The 15,466-nt window shown below is 37.9% G+C and overlaps 30 non-coding genes across 30 annotated transcripts; all 30 read right to left on the bottom strand.

The window, feature by feature from the left end:
• Positions 1–263: 263 nt before the first annotated feature.
• Positions 264–373, bottom strand: trnal-caa (transfer RNA leucine (anticodon CAA)). The gene is made up of 2 exons: positions 336–373; positions 264–309 (listed from the first exon to the last, which is right to left on the bottom strand). It is a non-coding gene; the product is annotated as a tRNA-Leu (tRNA).
• A 220-nt stretch (positions 374–593) lies between these two features.
• Positions 594–703, bottom strand: trnal-caa (transfer RNA leucine (anticodon CAA)). Its single transcript has 2 exons — positions 666–703; positions 594–639 (listed from the first exon to the last, which is right to left on the bottom strand). It is a non-coding gene; the product is annotated as a tRNA-Leu (tRNA).
• A 457-nt stretch (positions 704–1,160) lies between these two features.
• trnal-caa (transfer RNA leucine (anticodon CAA)) lies at positions 1,161–1,270 on the bottom strand. The gene is made up of 2 exons: positions 1,233–1,270; positions 1,161–1,206 (listed from the first exon to the last, which is right to left on the bottom strand). It is a non-coding gene; the product is annotated as a tRNA-Leu (tRNA).
• A 549-nt stretch (positions 1,271–1,819) lies between these two features.
• trnal-caa (transfer RNA leucine (anticodon CAA)) lies at positions 1,820–1,929 on the bottom strand. Its single transcript has 2 exons — positions 1,892–1,929; positions 1,820–1,865 (listed from the first exon to the last, which is right to left on the bottom strand). It is a non-coding gene; the product is annotated as a tRNA-Leu (tRNA).
• A 220-nt stretch (positions 1,930–2,149) lies between these two features.
• On the bottom strand, positions 2,150–2,259 carry trnal-caa (transfer RNA leucine (anticodon CAA)). Its single transcript has 2 exons — positions 2,222–2,259; positions 2,150–2,195 (listed from the first exon to the last, which is right to left on the bottom strand). It is a non-coding gene; the product is annotated as a tRNA-Leu (tRNA).
• Positions 2,260–2,809: 550 nt separating this feature from the next.
• trnal-caa (transfer RNA leucine (anticodon CAA)) lies at positions 2,810–2,919 on the bottom strand. The gene is made up of 2 exons: positions 2,882–2,919; positions 2,810–2,855 (listed from the first exon to the last, which is right to left on the bottom strand). It is a non-coding gene; the product is annotated as a tRNA-Leu (tRNA).
• A 219-nt stretch (positions 2,920–3,138) lies between these two features.
• trnal-caa (transfer RNA leucine (anticodon CAA)) lies at positions 3,139–3,248 on the bottom strand. Its single transcript has 2 exons — positions 3,211–3,248; positions 3,139–3,184 (listed from the first exon to the last, which is right to left on the bottom strand). It is a non-coding gene; the product is annotated as a tRNA-Leu (tRNA).
• A 219-nt stretch (positions 3,249–3,467) lies between these two features.
• Positions 3,468–3,577, bottom strand: trnal-caa (transfer RNA leucine (anticodon CAA)). Its single transcript has 2 exons — positions 3,540–3,577; positions 3,468–3,513 (listed from the first exon to the last, which is right to left on the bottom strand). It is a non-coding gene; the product is annotated as a tRNA-Leu (tRNA).
• Positions 3,578–4,786: 1,209 nt separating this feature from the next.
• trnal-caa (transfer RNA leucine (anticodon CAA)) lies at positions 4,787–4,896 on the bottom strand. Its single transcript has 2 exons — positions 4,859–4,896; positions 4,787–4,832 (listed from the first exon to the last, which is right to left on the bottom strand). It is a non-coding gene; the product is annotated as a tRNA-Leu (tRNA).
• A 219-nt stretch (positions 4,897–5,115) lies between these two features.
• On the bottom strand, positions 5,116–5,225 carry trnal-caa (transfer RNA leucine (anticodon CAA)). Its single transcript has 2 exons — positions 5,188–5,225; positions 5,116–5,161 (listed from the first exon to the last, which is right to left on the bottom strand). It is a non-coding gene; the product is annotated as a tRNA-Leu (tRNA).
• Positions 5,226–5,444: 219 nt separating this feature from the next.
• trnal-caa (transfer RNA leucine (anticodon CAA)) lies at positions 5,445–5,554 on the bottom strand. The gene is made up of 2 exons: positions 5,517–5,554; positions 5,445–5,490 (listed from the first exon to the last, which is right to left on the bottom strand). It is a non-coding gene; the product is annotated as a tRNA-Leu (tRNA).
• Positions 5,555–6,341: 787 nt separating this feature from the next.
• Positions 6,342–6,451, bottom strand: trnal-caa (transfer RNA leucine (anticodon CAA)). Its single transcript has 2 exons — positions 6,414–6,451; positions 6,342–6,387 (listed from the first exon to the last, which is right to left on the bottom strand). It is a non-coding gene; the product is annotated as a tRNA-Leu (tRNA).
• Positions 6,452–7,330: 879 nt separating this feature from the next.
• trnal-caa (transfer RNA leucine (anticodon CAA)) lies at positions 7,331–7,440 on the bottom strand. The gene is made up of 2 exons: positions 7,403–7,440; positions 7,331–7,376 (listed from the first exon to the last, which is right to left on the bottom strand). It is a non-coding gene; the product is annotated as a tRNA-Leu (tRNA).
• Positions 7,441–7,660: 220 nt separating this feature from the next.
• trnal-caa (transfer RNA leucine (anticodon CAA)) lies at positions 7,661–7,770 on the bottom strand. Its single transcript has 2 exons — positions 7,733–7,770; positions 7,661–7,706 (listed from the first exon to the last, which is right to left on the bottom strand). It is a non-coding gene; the product is annotated as a tRNA-Leu (tRNA).
• A 550-nt stretch (positions 7,771–8,320) lies between these two features.
• Positions 8,321–8,430, bottom strand: trnal-caa (transfer RNA leucine (anticodon CAA)). The gene is made up of 2 exons: positions 8,393–8,430; positions 8,321–8,366 (listed from the first exon to the last, which is right to left on the bottom strand). It is a non-coding gene; the product is annotated as a tRNA-Leu (tRNA).
• Positions 8,431–8,887: 457 nt separating this feature from the next.
• On the bottom strand, positions 8,888–8,997 carry trnal-caa (transfer RNA leucine (anticodon CAA)). Its single transcript has 2 exons — positions 8,960–8,997; positions 8,888–8,933 (listed from the first exon to the last, which is right to left on the bottom strand). It is a non-coding gene; the product is annotated as a tRNA-Leu (tRNA).
• A 220-nt stretch (positions 8,998–9,217) lies between these two features.
• trnal-caa (transfer RNA leucine (anticodon CAA)) lies at positions 9,218–9,327 on the bottom strand. Its single transcript has 2 exons — positions 9,290–9,327; positions 9,218–9,263 (listed from the first exon to the last, which is right to left on the bottom strand). It is a non-coding gene; the product is annotated as a tRNA-Leu (tRNA).
• Positions 9,328–9,876: 549 nt separating this feature from the next.
• On the bottom strand, positions 9,877–9,986 carry trnal-caa (transfer RNA leucine (anticodon CAA)). Its single transcript has 2 exons — positions 9,949–9,986; positions 9,877–9,922 (listed from the first exon to the last, which is right to left on the bottom strand). It is a non-coding gene; the product is annotated as a tRNA-Leu (tRNA).
• Positions 9,987–10,206: 220 nt separating this feature from the next.
• trnal-caa (transfer RNA leucine (anticodon CAA)) lies at positions 10,207–10,316 on the bottom strand. Its single transcript has 2 exons — positions 10,279–10,316; positions 10,207–10,252 (listed from the first exon to the last, which is right to left on the bottom strand). It is a non-coding gene; the product is annotated as a tRNA-Leu (tRNA).
• A 549-nt stretch (positions 10,317–10,865) lies between these two features.
• trnal-caa (transfer RNA leucine (anticodon CAA)) lies at positions 10,866–10,975 on the bottom strand. The gene is made up of 2 exons: positions 10,938–10,975; positions 10,866–10,911 (listed from the first exon to the last, which is right to left on the bottom strand). It is a non-coding gene; the product is annotated as a tRNA-Leu (tRNA).
• A 220-nt stretch (positions 10,976–11,195) lies between these two features.
• trnaw-cca (transfer RNA tryptophan (anticodon CCA)) lies at positions 11,196–11,305 on the bottom strand. The gene is made up of 2 exons: positions 11,268–11,305; positions 11,196–11,241 (listed from the first exon to the last, which is right to left on the bottom strand). It is a non-coding gene; the product is annotated as a tRNA-Trp (tRNA).
• Positions 11,306–11,525: 220 nt separating this feature from the next.
• Positions 11,526–11,635, bottom strand: trnal-caa (transfer RNA leucine (anticodon CAA)). Its single transcript has 2 exons — positions 11,598–11,635; positions 11,526–11,571 (listed from the first exon to the last, which is right to left on the bottom strand). It is a non-coding gene; the product is annotated as a tRNA-Leu (tRNA).
• Positions 11,636–11,855: 220 nt separating this feature from the next.
• trnal-caa (transfer RNA leucine (anticodon CAA)) lies at positions 11,856–11,965 on the bottom strand. Its single transcript has 2 exons — positions 11,928–11,965; positions 11,856–11,901 (listed from the first exon to the last, which is right to left on the bottom strand). It is a non-coding gene; the product is annotated as a tRNA-Leu (tRNA).
• Positions 11,966–12,514: 549 nt separating this feature from the next.
• On the bottom strand, positions 12,515–12,624 carry trnal-caa (transfer RNA leucine (anticodon CAA)). The gene is made up of 2 exons: positions 12,587–12,624; positions 12,515–12,560 (listed from the first exon to the last, which is right to left on the bottom strand). It is a non-coding gene; the product is annotated as a tRNA-Leu (tRNA).
• A 220-nt stretch (positions 12,625–12,844) lies between these two features.
• trnal-caa (transfer RNA leucine (anticodon CAA)) lies at positions 12,845–12,954 on the bottom strand. The gene is made up of 2 exons: positions 12,917–12,954; positions 12,845–12,890 (listed from the first exon to the last, which is right to left on the bottom strand). It is a non-coding gene; the product is annotated as a tRNA-Leu (tRNA).
• A 458-nt stretch (positions 12,955–13,412) lies between these two features.
• On the bottom strand, positions 13,413–13,522 carry trnal-caa (transfer RNA leucine (anticodon CAA)). The gene is made up of 2 exons: positions 13,485–13,522; positions 13,413–13,458 (listed from the first exon to the last, which is right to left on the bottom strand). It is a non-coding gene; the product is annotated as a tRNA-Leu (tRNA).
• Positions 13,523–13,742: 220 nt separating this feature from the next.
• trnal-caa (transfer RNA leucine (anticodon CAA)) lies at positions 13,743–13,852 on the bottom strand. Its single transcript has 2 exons — positions 13,815–13,852; positions 13,743–13,788 (listed from the first exon to the last, which is right to left on the bottom strand). It is a non-coding gene; the product is annotated as a tRNA-Leu (tRNA).
• Positions 13,853–14,071: 219 nt separating this feature from the next.
• trnal-caa (transfer RNA leucine (anticodon CAA)) lies at positions 14,072–14,181 on the bottom strand. The gene is made up of 2 exons: positions 14,144–14,181; positions 14,072–14,117 (listed from the first exon to the last, which is right to left on the bottom strand). It is a non-coding gene; the product is annotated as a tRNA-Leu (tRNA).
• A 549-nt stretch (positions 14,182–14,730) lies between these two features.
• On the bottom strand, positions 14,731–14,840 carry trnal-caa (transfer RNA leucine (anticodon CAA)). Its single transcript has 2 exons — positions 14,803–14,840; positions 14,731–14,776 (listed from the first exon to the last, which is right to left on the bottom strand). It is a non-coding gene; the product is annotated as a tRNA-Leu (tRNA).
• A 220-nt stretch (positions 14,841–15,060) lies between these two features.
• trnal-caa (transfer RNA leucine (anticodon CAA)) lies at positions 15,061–15,170 on the bottom strand. The gene is made up of 2 exons: positions 15,133–15,170; positions 15,061–15,106 (listed from the first exon to the last, which is right to left on the bottom strand). It is a non-coding gene; the product is annotated as a tRNA-Leu (tRNA).
• Positions 15,171–15,466: the final 296 nt, after the last annotated feature.

The following is a 15,466-nucleotide window of genomic DNA, read 5'->3' as shown; positions in this document are numbered from 1 at the left end:
TATCAACTTGAGTCTGGCGCCTTAGACCGCTCGGCCATTCTGACTGGTGGTATTTTTGCTTGTTAGAAATCAGACTTATTAATGATTAGGCAGTCAAAACTGAAGATTTCAAGAAAAGCAATAAACCTGAAATTACATTGTTGAAGCTTGTTCAATTATGATGTCACAGGAGTTTCTTTCTTTCTCTCATTTACTCACTATATAATGAGCTCTTGTGTTGAAAGTTCCAGCAAAACTAGATTCATTTGTTGATTGAAAACACTTGTCAGAAGTGGGATTTGAACCCACGCCTCCTTTGGGAGACCAGAAATCCCAACTTTTGGAAGTTTTATCAACTTGAGTCTGGCGCCTTAGACCGCTCGGCCATTCTGACTGGTGGTATTTTTGCTTGTTAGAAATCAGACTTATTAATGATTAGGCAGTCAAAACTGAAGATTTCAAGAAAAGCAATAAACCTGAAATTACATTGTTGAAGCTTGTTCAATTATGATGTCACAGGAGTTTCTTTCTTTCTCTCATTTACTCACTATGTAATGAGCTCTTGTGTTGAATGTTCCAGCAAAACTAGAATCATTTGTTGATTGAAAAACACTTGTCAGAAGTGGGATTTGAACCCACACCTCCTTTGGGAGACCAGAAATCCCAACTTTTGGAAGTTTTATCAACTTGAGTCTGGCGCCTTAGACCCCTCGGCCATTCTGACTGGTCGTGTTTTTGCTTGTTAGAAATCAGACTTATAATGATTAGGCAGTCAAAACTGAAGATTTCAAGAAAAGCAATAAACCTGAAATTACATTGTCCAAGTATGTTCAATTATGATGTCACAGGAGTTTCTTTCTTTCTCTCATTTACTCATTATATAATGAGCTCTTGTGTTGAATGTTCCAGCAAAACTAGATTCATTTGTTGATGGAAAAACACTTGCCAGAAGTGGGATTTGAAACCACGCCTCTTTTGGGAAAACAGAAACCCCTACTTTTGGAAGTTTCATCAACTTGAGTCTGGCGCCTTAGACCGCTCGGCCATTCTGACTGGAGTTGAACCTTGTTCACTTATAATGTCACAAGAGTTTCTTTATTTCTCTCATTTACTCATTATATAATGAGCTATTGTGTTTGTAGTTCTATCAAAACTAGATTCATTTGTTGATTGAAAACACTTGTCAGAAGTGGGATTTGAACCCACGCCTCCTTTGGGAGACCAGAAATCCCAACTTTTGGAAGTTTTATCAACTTGAGTCTGGCGCCTTAGACCCCTCGGCCATTCTGACTGGTGGTATTTTTGCTTGTTAGAAATCAGTCTTATTAATGATTAGGCAGTCAAAACTGAAGATTTCAAGAAAAGCAATAAACCTGAAATTACTTTGTTGAAGTATGTTCAATTATGATGTCACAGGAGTTTCTTTCTTTCTCTCATTTACTCACTATGTAATGAGCTCTTGTGTTGAATGTTCCAGCAAAACTAGAATCATTTGTTGATTGAAAAACACTTGTCAGAAGTGGGATTTGAACTCACGCCTCCTTTGGGAGACCAGAAAACCCAACTTTTGGAAGTTTTATCAACTTGAGTCTGGCGCCTTAGACCGCTCGGCCATTCTGACTGGTGGTATTTTTGCTTGTTAGAAATCAGACTTATTAATGATTAGGCAGTCAAAACTGAAGATTTCAAGAAAAGCAATAAACCTGAAATTACATTGTTGAAGCTTGTTCAATTATGATGTCACAGGAGTTTCTTTCTTTCTCTCATTTACTCACTATATAATGAGCTCTTGTGTTGAAAGTTCCAGCAAAACTAGATTCATTTGTTGATTGAAAACACTTGTCAGAAGTGGGATTTGAACCCACGCCTCCTTTGGGAGACCAGAAATCCCAACTTTTGGAAGTTTTATCAACTTGAGTCTGGCGCCTTAGACCGCTCGGCCATTCTGACTGGTGGTATTTCTGCTTGTTAGAAATCAGACTTATTAATGATTAGGCAGTCAAAACTGAAGATTTCAAGAAAAGCAATAAACCTGAAATTACATTGTTGAAGCTTGTTCAATTATGATGTCACAGGAGTTTCTTTCTTTCTCTCATTTACTCACTATATAATGAGCTCTTGTGTTGAAAGTTCCAGCAAAACTACATTCATTTGTTGATGGAAAAACACTTGTCAGAAGTGGGATTAGAACCCACGCCTCCTTTGGGAGACCAGAAAACCCAACTTTTGGAAGTTTTATCAACTTGAGTCTGGCGCCTTAGACCGCTCGGCCATTCTGACTGCTGGTACTTTTGCTAGTTAGAAATCAGACTTATTAATGATTAGGCAGTCAAAACTGAAGATTTCAAGAAAAGCAATAAACCTGAAATTACATTGTCCAAGTATGTTCAATTATGATGTCACAGGAGTTTCTTTCTTTCTCTCATTTACTCACTATGTAATGAGCTCTTGTGTTGAATGTTCCAGCAAAACTAGAATCATTTGTTGATTGAAAAACACTTGTCAGAAGTGGGATTTGAACTCACGCCTCCTTTGGGAGACCAGAAAACCCAACTTTTGGAAGTTTTATCAACTTGAGTCTGGCGCCTTAGACCGCTCGGCCATTCTGACTGGTGGTATTTTTGCTTGTTAGAAATCAGACTTATTAATGATTAGGCAGTCAAAACTGAAGATTTCAAGAAAAGCAATAAACCTGAAATTACATTGTTGAAGCTTGTTCAATTATGATGTCACAGGAGTTTCTTTCTTTCTCTCATTTACTCACTATGTAATGAGCTCTTGTGTTGAATGTTCCAGCAAAACTAGAATCATTTGTTGATTGAAAAACACTTGTCAGAAGTGGGATTTGAACCCACGCCTCCTTTGGGAGACCAGAAATCCCAACTTTTGGAAGTTTTATCAACTTGAGTCTGGCGCCTTAGACCCCTCGGCCATTCTGACTGGTCGTGTTTTTGCTTGTTAGAAATCAGACTTATAATGATTAGGCAGTCAAAACTGAAGATTTCAAGAAAAGCAATAAACCTGAAATTACATTGTCCAAGTATGTTCAATTATGATGTCACAGGAGTTTCTTTCTTTCTCTCATTTACTCACTATATAATGAGCTCTTGTGTTGAAAGTTCCAGCAAAACTACATTCATTTGTTGATGGAAAAACACTTGTCAGAAGTGGGATTAGAACCCACGCCTCCTTTGGGAGACCAGAAAACCCAACTTTTGGAAGTTTTATCAACTTGAGTCTGGCGCCTTAGACCGCTCGGCCATTCTGACTGGTGGTATTTTTGCTTGTTAGAAATCAGTCTTATTAATGATTAGGCAGTCAAAACTGAAGATTTCAAGAAAAGCAATAAACCTGAAATTACATTGTTGAAGCTTGTTCAATTATGATGTCACAGGAGTTTCTTTCTTTCTCTCATTTACTCACTATATAATGAGCTCTTGTGTTGAAAGTTCCAGCAAAACTAGATTCATTTGTTGATTGAAAACACTTGTCAGAAGTGGGATTTGAACCCACGCCTCCTTTGGGAGACCAGAAATCCCAACTTTTGGAAGTTTTATCAACTTGAGTCTGGCGCCTTAGACCGCTCGGCCATTCTGACTGGTGGTATTTTTGCTTGTTAGAAATCAGACTTATTAATGATTAGGCAGTCAAAACTGAAGATTTCAAGAAAAGCAATAAACCTGAAATTACATTGTTGAAGCTTGTTCAATTATGATGTCACAGGAGTTTCTTTCTTTCTCTCATTTACTCACTATGTAATGAGCTCTTGTGTTGAATGTTCCAGCAAAACTAGAATCATTTGTTGATTGAAAAACACTTGTCAGAAGTGGGATTTGAACCCACGCCTCCTTTGGGAGACCAGAAATCCCAACTTTTGGAAGTTTTATCAACTTGAGTCTGGCGCCTTAGACCCCTCGGCCGTTCTGACTGGTCGTGTTTTTGCTTGTTAGAAATCAGACTTATAATGATTAGGCAGTCAAAACTGAAGATTTCAAGAAAAGCAATAAACCTGAAATTACATTGTCCAAGTATGTTCAATTATGATGTCACAGGAGTTTCTTTCTTTCTCTCATTTACTCATTATATAATGAGCTCTTGTGTTGAATGTTCCAGCAAAACTAGATTCATTTGTTGATGGAAAAACACTTGCCAGAAGTGGGATTTGAAACCACGCCTCTTTTGGGAGACCAGAAATCCCAACTTTTGGAAGTTTTATCAACTTGAGTCTGGCGCCTTAGACCGCTCGGCCATTCTGACTGGTGGTATTTCTGCTTGTTAGAAATCAGACTTATTAATGATTAGGCAGTCAAAACTGAAGATTTCAAGAAAAGCAATAAACCTGAAATTACATTGTCCAAGTATGTTCAATTATGATGTCACAGGAGTTTCTTTCTTTCTCTCATTTACTCACTATGTAATGAGCTCTTGTGTTGAATGTTCCAGCAAAACTAGAATCATTTGTTGATTGAAAAACACTTGTCAGAAGTGGGATTTGAACTCACGCCTCCTTTGGGAGACCAGAAAACCCAACTTTTGGAAGTTTTATCAACTTGAGTCTGGCGCCTTAGACCGCTCGGCCATTCTGACTGGTGGTATTTTTGCTTGTTAGAAATCAGACTTATTAATGATTAGGCAGTCAAAACTGAAGATTTCAAGAAAAGCAATAAACCTGAAATTACATTGTTGAAGCTTGTTCAATTATGATGTCACAGGAGTTTCTTTCTTTCTCTCATTTACTCACTATGTAATGAGCTCTTGTGTTGAATGTTCCAGCAAAACTAGAATCATTTGTTGATTGAAAAACACTTGTCAGAAGTGGGATTTGAACCCACGCCTCCTTTGGGAGACCAGAAATCCCAACTTTTGGAAGTTTTATCAACTTGAGTCTGGCGCCTTAGACCCCTCGGCCATTCTGACTGGTCGTGTTTTTGCTTGTTAGAAATCAGACTTATAATGATTAGGCAGTCAAAACTGAAGATTTCAAGAAAAGCAATAAACCTGAAATTACATTGTCCAAGTATGTTCAATTATGATGTCACAGGAGTTTCTTTCTTTCTCTCATTTACTCACTATATAATGAGCTCTTGTGTTGAAAGTTCCAGCAAAACTACATTCATTTGTTGATGGAAAAACACTTGTCAGAAGTGGGATTAGAACCCACGCCTCCTTTGGGAGACCAGAAAACCCAACTTTTGGAAGTTTTATCAACTTGAGTCTGGCGCCTTAGACCGCTCGGCCATTCTGACTGGTGGTATTTTTGCTTGTTAGAAATCAGTCTTATTAATGATTAGGCAGTCAAAACTGAAGATTTCAAGAAAAGCAATAAACCTGAAATTACATTGTTGAAGCTTGTTCAATTATGATGTCACAGGAGTTTCTTTCTTTCTCTCATTTACTCACTATATAATGAGCTCTTGTGTTGAAAGTTCCAGCAAAACTAGATTCATTTGTTGATTGAAAACACTTGTCAGAAGTGGGATTTGAACCCACGCCTCCTTTGGGAGACCAGAAATCCCAACTTTTGGAAGTTTTATCAACTTGAGTCTGGCGCCTTAGACCGCTCGGCCATTCTGACTGGTGGTATTTTTGCTTGTTAGAAATCAGACTTATTAATGATTAGGCAGTCAAAACTGAAGATTTCAAGAAAAGCAATAAACCTGAAATTACATTGTTGAAGCTTGTTCAATTATGATGTCACAGGAGTTTCTTTCTTTCTCTCATTTACTCACTATGTAATGAGCTCTTGTGTTGAATGTTCCAGCAAAACTAGAATCATTTGTTGATTGAAAAACACTTGTCAGAAGTGGGATTTGAACCCACGCCTCCTTTGGGAGACCAGAAATCCCAACTTTTGGAAGTTTTATCAACTTGAGTCTGGCGCCTTAGACCCCTCGGCCGTTCTGACTGGTCGTGTTTTTGCTTGTTAGAAATCAGACTTATAATGATTAGGCAGTCAAAACTGAAGATTTCAAGAAAAGCAATAAACCTGAAATTACATTGTCCAAGTATGTTCAATTATGATGTCACAGGAGTTTCTTTCTTTCTCTCATTTACTCATTATATAATGAGCTCTTGTGTTGAATGTTCCAGCAAAACTAGATTCATTTGTTGATGGAAAAACACTTGCCAGAAGTGGGATTTGAAACCACGCCTCTTTTGGGAAAACAGAAACCCCTACTTTTGGAAGTTTCATCAACTTGAGTCTGGCGCCTTAGACCGCTCGGCCATTCTGACTGGAGTTGAACCTTGTTCACTTATAATGTCACAAGAGTTTCTTTATTTCTCTCATTTACTCATTATATAATGAGCTATTGTGTTTGTAGTTCTATCAAAACTAGATTCATTTGTTGATTGAAAACACTTGTCAGAAGTGGGATTTGAACCCACGCCTCCTTTGGGAGACCAGAAATCCCAACTTTTGGAAGTTTTATCAACTTGAGTCTGGCGCCTTAGACCCCTCGGCCATTCTGACTGGTGGTATTTTTGCTTGTTAGAAATCAGACTTATTAATGATTAGGCAGTCAAAACTGAAGATTTCAAGAAAAGCAATAAACCTGAAATTACATTGTTGAAGCTTGTTCAATTATGATGTCACAGGAGTTTCTTTCTTTCTCTCATTTACTCACTATATAATGAGCTCTTGTGTTGAAAGTTCCAGCAAAACTACATTCATTTGTTGATGGAAAAACACTTGTCAGAAGTGGGATTAGAACCGACGCCTCCTTTGGGAGACCAGAAAACCCAACTTTTGGAAGTTTTATCAACTTGAGTCTGGCGCCTTAGACCGCTCGGCCATTCTGACTGGTGGTATTTTTGCTTGTTAGAAATCAGTCTTATTAATGATTAGGCAGTCAAAACTGAAGATTTCAAGAAAAGCAATAAACCTGAAATTACTTTGTTGAAGTATGTTCAATTATGATGTCACAGGAGTTTCTTTCTTTCTCTCATTTACTCACTATGTAATGAGCTCTTGTGTTGAATGTTCCAGCAAAACTAGAATCATTTGTTGATTGAAAAACACTTGTCAGAAGTGGGATTTGAACTCACGCCTCCTTTGGGAGACCAGAAAACCCAACTTTTGGAAGTTTTATCAACTTGAGTCTGGCGCCTTAGACCGCTCGGCCATTCTGACTGGTGGTATTTTGGCTTGTTAGAAATCAGACTTATTAATGATTAGGCAGTCAAAACTGAAGATTTCAAGAAAAGCAATAAACCTGAAATTACATTGTTGAAGCTTGTTCAATTATGATGTCACAGGAGTTTCTTTCTTTCTCTCATTTACTCACTATATAATGAGCTCTTGTGTTGAAAGTTCCAGCAAAACTAGATTCATTTGTTGATTGAAAACACTTGTCAGAAGTGGGATTTGAACCCACGCCTCCTTTGGGAGACCAGAAATCCCAACTTTTGGAAGTTTTATCAACTTGAGTCTGGCGCCTTAGACCGCTCGGCCATTCTGACTGGTGGTATTTTTGCTTGTTAGAAATCAGACTTATTAATGATTAGGCAGTCAAAACTGAAGATTTCAAGAAAAGCAATAAACCTGAAATTACATTGTTGAAGCTTGTTCAATTATGATGTCACAGGAGTTTCTTTCTTTCTCTCATTTACTCACTATATAATGAGCTCTTGTGTTGAAAGTTCCAGCAAAACTACATTCATTTGTTGATGGAAAAACACTTGTCAGAAGTGGGATTAGAACCCACGCCTCCTTTGGGAGACCAGAAAACCCAACTTTTGGAAGTTTTATCAACTTGAGTCTGGCGCCTTAGACCGCTCGGCCATTCTGACTGCTGGTACTTTTGCTAGTTAGAAATCAGACTTATTAATGATTAGGCAGTCAAAACTGAAGATTTCAAGAAAAGCAATAAACCTGAAATTACATTGTCCAAGTATGTTCAATTATGATGTCACAGGAGTTTCTTTCTTTCTCTCATTTACTCACTATGTAATGAGCTCTTGTGTTGAATGTTCCAGCAAAACTAGAATCATTTGTTGATTGAAAAACACTTGTCAGAAGTGGGATTTGAACTCACGCCTCCTTTGGGAGACCAGAAAACCCAACTTTTGGAAGTTTTATCAACTTGAGTCTGGCGCCTTAGACCGCTCGGCCATTCTGACTGGTGGTATTTTTGCTTGTTAGAAATCAGACTTATTAATGATTAGGCAGTCAAAACTGAAGATTTCAAGAAAAGCAATAAACCTGAAATTACATTGTTGAAGCTTGTTCAATTATGATGTCACAGGAGTTTCTTTCTTTCTCTCATTTACTCACTATGTAATGAGCTCTTGTGTTGAATGTTCCAGCAAAACTAGAATCATTTGTTGATTGAAAAACACTTGTCAGAAGTGGGATTTGAACCCACGCCTCCTTTGGGAGACCAGAAATCCCAACTTTTGGAAGTTTTATCAACTTGAGTCTGGCGCCTTAGACCCCTCGGCCATTCTGACTGGTCGTGTTTTTGCTTGTTAGAAATCAGACTTATAATGATTAGGCAGTCAAAACTGAAGATTTCAAGAAAAGCAATAAACCTGAAATTACATTGTCCAAGTATGTTCAATTATGATGTCACAGGAGTTTCTTTCTTTCTCTCATTTACTCATTATATAATGAGCTCTTGTGTTGAATGTTCCAGCAAAACTAGATTCATTTGTTGATGGAAAAACACTTGCCAGAAGTGGGATTTGAAACCACGCCTCTTTTGGGAAAACAGAAACCCCTACTTTTGGAAGTTTCATCAACTTGAGTCTGGCGCCTTAGACCGCTCGGCCATTCTGACTGGAGTTGAACCTTGTTCACTTATAATGTCACAAGAGTTTCTTTATTTCTCTCATTTACTCATTATATAATGAGCTATTGTGTTTGTAGTTCTATCAAAACTAGATTCATTTGTTGATTGAAAACACTTGTCAGAAGTGGGATTTGAACCCACGCCTCCTTTGGGAGACCAGAAATCCCAACTTTTGGAAGTTTTATCAACTTGAGTCTGGCGCCTTAGACCGCTCGGCCATTCTGACTGGTGGTATTTTTGCTTGTTAGAAATCAGACTTATTAATGATTAGGCAGTCAAAACTGAAGATTTCAAGAAAAGCAATAAACCTGAAATTACTTTGTTGAAGTATGTTCAATTATGATGTCACAGGAGTTTCTTTCTTTCTCTCATTTACTCACTATATAATGAGCTCTTGTGTTGAAAGTTCCAGCAAAACTACATTCATTTGTTGATGGAAAAACACTTGTCAGAAGTGGGATTTGAACCCACGCCTCCTTTGGGAGACCAGGAAACCCAACTTTTGGAAGTTTTATCAACTTGAGTCTGGCGCCTTAGACCGCTCGGCCATTCTGACTGCTGGTACTTTTGCTAGTTAGAAATCAGACTTATTAATGATTAGGCAGTCAAAACTGAAGATTTCAAGAAAAGCAATACACCTGAAATTACATTGTCCAAGTATGTTCAATTATGATGTCACAGGAGTTTCTTTCTTTCTCTCATTTACTCACTATGTAATGAGCTCTTGTGTTGAATGTTCCAGCAAAACTAGAATCATTTGTTGATTGAAAAACACTTGTCAGAAGTGGGATTTGAACTCACGCCTCCTTTGGGAGACCAGAAAACCCAACTTTTGGAAGTTTTATCAACTTGAGTCTGGCGCCTTAGACCGCTCGGCCATTCTGACTGGTGGTATTTTTGCTTGTTAGAAATCAGACTTATTAATGATTAGGCAGTCAAAACTGAAGATTTCAAGAAAAGCAATAAACCTGAAATTACATTGTTGAAGCTTGTTCAATTATGATGTCACAGGAGTTTCTTTCTTTCTCTCATTTACTCACTATATAATGAGCTCTTGTGTTGAAAGTTCCAGCAAAACTAGATTCATTTGTTGATTGAAAACACTTGTCAGAAGTGGGATTTGAACCCACGCCTCCTTTGGGAGACCAGAAATCCCAACTTTTGGAAGTTTTATCAACTTGAGTCTGGCGCCTTAGACCGCTCGGCCATTCTGACTGGTGGTATTTTTGCTTGTTAGAAATCAGACTTATTAATGATTAGGCAGTCAAAACTGAAGATTTCAAGAAAAGCAATAAACCTGAAATTACTTTGTTGAAGTATGTTCAATTATGATGTCACAGGAGTTTCTTTCTTTCTCTCATTTACTCACTATATAATGAGCTCTTGTGTTGAAAGTTCCAGCAAAACTACATTCATTTGTTGATGGAAAAACACTTGTCAGAAGTGGGATTTGAACCCACGCCTCCTTTGGGAGACCAGAAAACCCAACTTTTGGAAGTTTTATCAACTTGAGTCTGGCGCCTTAGACCGCTCGGCCATTCTGACTGCTGGTACTTTTGCTAGTTAGAAATCAGACTTATTAATGATTAGGCAGTCAAAACTGAAGATTTCAAGAAAAGCAATACACCTGAAATTACATTGTCCAAGTATGTTCAATTATGATGTCACAGGAGTTTCTTTCTTTCTCTCATTTACTCACTATGTAATGAGCTCTTGTGTTGAATGTTCCAGCAAAACTAGAATCATTTGTTGATTGAAAAACACTTGTCAGAAGTGGGATTTGAACTCACGCCTCCTTTGGGAGACCAGAAAACCCAACTTTTGGAAGTTTTATCAACTTGAGTCTGGCGCCTTAGACCGCTCGGCCATTCTGACTGGTGGTATTTTTGCTTGTTAGAAATCAGACTTATTAATGATTAGGCAGTCAAAACTGAAGATTTCAAGAAAAGCAATAAACCTGAAATTACATTGTTGAAGCTTGTTCAATTATGATGTCACAGGAGTTTCTTTCTTTCTCTCATTTACTCACTATATAATGAGCTCTTGTGTTGAAAGTTCCAGCAAAACTAGATTCATTTGTTGATTGAAAACACTTGTCAGAAGTGGGATTTGAACCCACGCCTCCTTTGGGAGACCAGAAATCCCAACTTTTGGAAGTTTTATCAACTTGAGTCTGGCGCCTTAGACCGCTCGGCCATTCTGACTGGTGGTATTTTTGCTTGTTAGAAATCAGACTTATTAATGATTAGGCAGTCAAAACTGAAGATTTCAAGAAAAGCAATAAACCTGAAATTACATTGTTGAAGCTTGTTCAATTATGATGTCACAGGAGTTTCTTTCTTTCTCTCATTTACTCACTATGTAATGAGCTCTTGTGTTGAATGTTCCAGCAAAACTAGAATCATTTGTTGATTGAAAAACACTTGTCAGAAGTGGGATTTGAACTCACGCCTCCTTTGGGAGACCAGAAAACCCAACTTTTGGAAGTTTTATCAACTGGAGTCTGGCGCCTTAGACCGCTCGGCCATTCTGACTGGTGGTATTTTTGCTTGTTAGAAATCAGACTTATTAATGATTAGGCAGTCAAAACTGAAGATTTCAAGAAAAGCAATAAACCTGAAATTACATTGTTGAAGCTTGTTCAATTATGATGTCACAGGAGTTTCTTTCTTTCTCTCATTTACTCACTATATAATGAGCTCTTGTGTTGAAAGTTCCAGCAAAACTACATTCATTTGTTGATGGAAAAACACTTGTCAGAAGTGGGATTAGAACCCACGCCTCCTTTGGGAGACCAGAAAACCCAACTTTTGGAAGTTTTATCAACTTGAGTCTGGCGCCTTAGACCGCTCGGCCATTCTGACTGGTGGTATTTTTGCTTGTTAGAAATCAGTCTTATTAATGATTAGGCAGTCAAAACTGAAGATTTCAAGAAAAGCAATAAACCTGAAATTACTTTGTTGAAGTATGTTCAATTATGATGTCACATGAGTTTCTTTCTTTCTCTCATTTACTCACTATATAATGAGCTCTTGTGTTGAAAGTTCCAGCAAAACTACATTCATTTGTTGATGGAAAAACACTTGTCAGAAGTGGGATTTGAACCCACGCCTCCTTTGGGAGACCAGAAAACCCAACTTTTGGAAGTTTTATCAACTTGAGTCTGGCGCCTTAGACCGCTCGGCCATTCTGACTGCTGGTACTTTTGCTAGTTAGAAATCAGACTTATTAATGATTAGGCAGTCAAAACTGAAGATTTCAAGAAAAGCAATAAACCTGAAATTACATTGTCCAAGTATGTTCAATTATGATGTCACAGGAGTTTCTTTCTTTCTCTCATTTACTCACTATGTAATGAGCTCTTGTGTTGAATGTTCCAGCAAAACTAGAATCATTTGTTGATTGAAAAACACTTGTCAGAAGTGGGATTTGAACTCACGCCTCCTTTGGGAGACCAGAAAACCCAACTTTTGGAAGTTTTATCAACTTGAGTCTGGCGCCTTAGACCGCTCGGCCATTCTGACTGGTGGTATTTTTGCTTGTTAGAAATCAGACTTATTAATGATTAGGCAGTCAAAACTGAAGATTTCAAGAAAAGCAATAAACCTGAAATTACATTGTTGAAGCTTGTTCAATTATGATGTCACAGGAGTTTCTTTCTTTCTCTCATTTACTCACTATATAATGAGCTCTTGTGTTGAAAGTTCCAGCAAAACTAGATTCATTTGTTGATTGAAAACACTTGTCAGAAGTGGGATTTGAACCCACGCCTCCTTTGGGAGACCAGAAATCCCAACTTTTGGAAGTTTTATCAACTTGAGTCTGGCGCCTTAGACCGCTCGGCCATTCTGACTGGTGGTATTTTTGCTTGTTAGAAATCAGACTTATTAATGATTAGGCAGTCAAAACTGAAGATTTCAAGAAAAGCAATAAACCTGAAATTACATTGTTGAAGCTTGTTCAATTATGATGTCACAGGAGTTTCTTTCTTTCTCTCATTTACTCACTATGTAATGAGCTCTTGTGTTGAATGTTCCAGCAAAACTAGAATCATTTGTTGATTGAAAAACACTTGTCAGAAGTGGGATTTGAACCCACGCCTCCTTTGGGAGACCAGAAATCCCAACTTTTGGAAGTTTTATCAACTTGAGTCTGGCGCCTTAGACCCCTCGGCCATTCTGACTGGTCGTGTTTTTGCTTGTTAGAAATCAGACTTATAATGATTAGGCAGTCAAAACTGAAGATTTCAAGAAAAGCAATAAACCTGAAATTACATTGTCCAAGTATGTTCAATTATGATGTCACAGGAGTTTCTTTCTTTCTCTCATTTACTCATTATATAATGAGCTCTTGTGTTGAATGTTCCAGCAAAACTAGATTCATTTGTTGATGGAAAAACACTTGCCAGAAGTGGGATTTGAAACCACGCCTCTTTTGGGAAAACAGAAACCCCTACTTTTGGAAGTTTCATCAACTTGAGTCTGGCGCCTTAGACCGCTCGGCCATTCTGACTGGAGTTGAACCTTGTTCACTTATAATGTCACAAGAGTTTCTTTATTTCTCTCATTTACTCATTATATAATGAGCTATTGTGTTTGTAGTTCTATCAAAACTAGATTCATTTGTTGATGGAAAAACACTTGTCAGAAGTGGGATTTGAACCCACGCCTCCTTTGGGAGACCAGAAAACCCAACTTTTGGAAGTTTTATCAACTTGAGTCTGGCGCCTTAGACCGCTCGGCCATTCTGACTGGTGGTATTTTTGCTTGTTAGAAATCAGTCTTATTAATGATTAGGCAGTCAAAACTGAAGATTTCAAGAAAAGCAATAAACCTGAAATTACTTTGTTGAAGTATGTTCAATTATGATGTCACATGAGTTTCTTTCTTTCTCTCATTTACTCACTATATAATGAGCTCTTGTGTTGAAAGTTCCAGCAAAACTACATTCATTTGTTGATGGAAAAACACTTGTCAGAAGTGGGATTTGAACCCACGCCTCCTTTGGGAGACCAGAAAACCCAACTTTTGGAAGTTTTATCAACTTGAGTCTGGCGCCTTAGACCGCTCGGCCATTCTGACTGCTGGTACTTTTGCTAGTTAGAAATCAGACTTATTAATGATTAGGCAGTCAAAACTGAAGATTTCAAGAAAAGCAATAAACCTGAAATTACATTGTCCAAGTATGTTCAATTATGATGTCACAGGAGTTTCTTTCTTTCTCTCATTTACTCACTATATAATGAGCTCTTGTGTTGAAAGTTCCAGCAAAACTAGATTCATTTGTTGATTGAAAACACTTGTCAGAAGTGGGATTTGAACCCACGCCTCCTTTGGGAGACCAGAAATCCCAACTTTTGGAAGTTTTATCAACTTGAGTCTGGCGCCTTAGACCGCTCGGCCATTCTGACTGGTGGTATTTTTGCTTGTTAGAAATCAGACTTATTAATGATTAGGCAGTCAAAACTGAAGATTTCAAGAAAAGCAATAAACCTGAAATTACATTGTTGAAGCTTGTTCAATTATGATGTCACAGGAGTTTCTTTCTTTCTCTCATTTACTCACTATGTAATGAGCTCTTGTGTTGAATGTTCCAGCAAAACTAGAATCATTTGTTGATTGAAAAACACTTGTCAGAAGTGGGATTTGAACTCACGCCTCCTTTGGGAGACCAGAAAACCCAACTTTTGGAAGTTTTATCAACTTGAGTCTGGCGCCTTAGACCGCTCGGCCATTCTGACTGGTGGTATTTTTGCTTGTTAGAAATCAGACTTATTAATGATTAGGCAGTCAAAACTGAAGATTTCAAGAAAAGCAATAAACCTGAAATTACATTGTTGAAGCTTGTTCAATTATGATGTCACAGGAGTTTCTTTCTTTCTCTCATTTACTCACTATATAATGAGCTCTTGTGTTGAAAGTTCCAGCAAAACTAGATTCATTTGTTGATTGAAAACACTTGTCAGAAGTGGGATTTGAACCCACGCCTCCTTTGGGAGACCAGAAATCCCAACTTTTGGAAGTTTTATCAACTTGAGTCTGGCGCCTTAGACCGCTCGGCCATTCTGACTGGTGGTATTTTTGCTTGTTAGAAATCAGACTTATTAATGATTAGGCAGTCAAAACTGAAGATTTCAAGAAAAGCAATAAACCTGAAATTACATTGTTGAAGCTTGTTCAATTATGATGTCACAGGAGTTTCTTTCTTTCTCTCATTTACTCACTATATAATGAGCTCTTGTGTTGAAAGTTCCAGCAAAACTACATTCATTTGTTGATGGAAAAACACTTGTCAGAAGTGGGATTAGAACCCACGCCTCCTTTGGGAGACCAGAAAACCCAACTTTTGGAAGTTTTATCAACTTGAGTCTGGCGCCTTAGACCGCTCGGCCATTCTGACTGCTGGTACTTTTGCTAGTTAGAAATCAGACTTATTAATGATTAGGCAGTCAAAACTGAAGATTTCAAGAAAAGCAATAAACCTGAAATTACATTGTCCAAGTATGTTCAATTATGATGTCACAGGAGTTTCTTTCTTTCTCTCATTTACTCACTATGTAATGAGCTCTTGTGTTGAATGTTCCAGCAAAACTAGAATCATTTGTTGATTGAAAAACACTTGTCAGAAGTGGGATTTGAACTCACGCCTCCTTTGGGAGACCAGAAAACCCAACTTTTGGAAGTTTTATCAACTTG

Source organism: Brachyhypopomus gauderio, unplaced genomic scaffold (genome assembly GCF_052324685.1).
Source record: "Brachyhypopomus gauderio isolate BG-103 unplaced genomic scaffold, BGAUD_0.2 sc173, whole genome shotgun sequence".
Lineage (NCBI taxonomy): Eukaryota > Metazoa > Chordata > Actinopteri > Gymnotiformes > Hypopomidae > Brachyhypopomus > Brachyhypopomus gauderio.
This window is presented reverse-complemented; position numbering and strand designations above follow the sequence as displayed.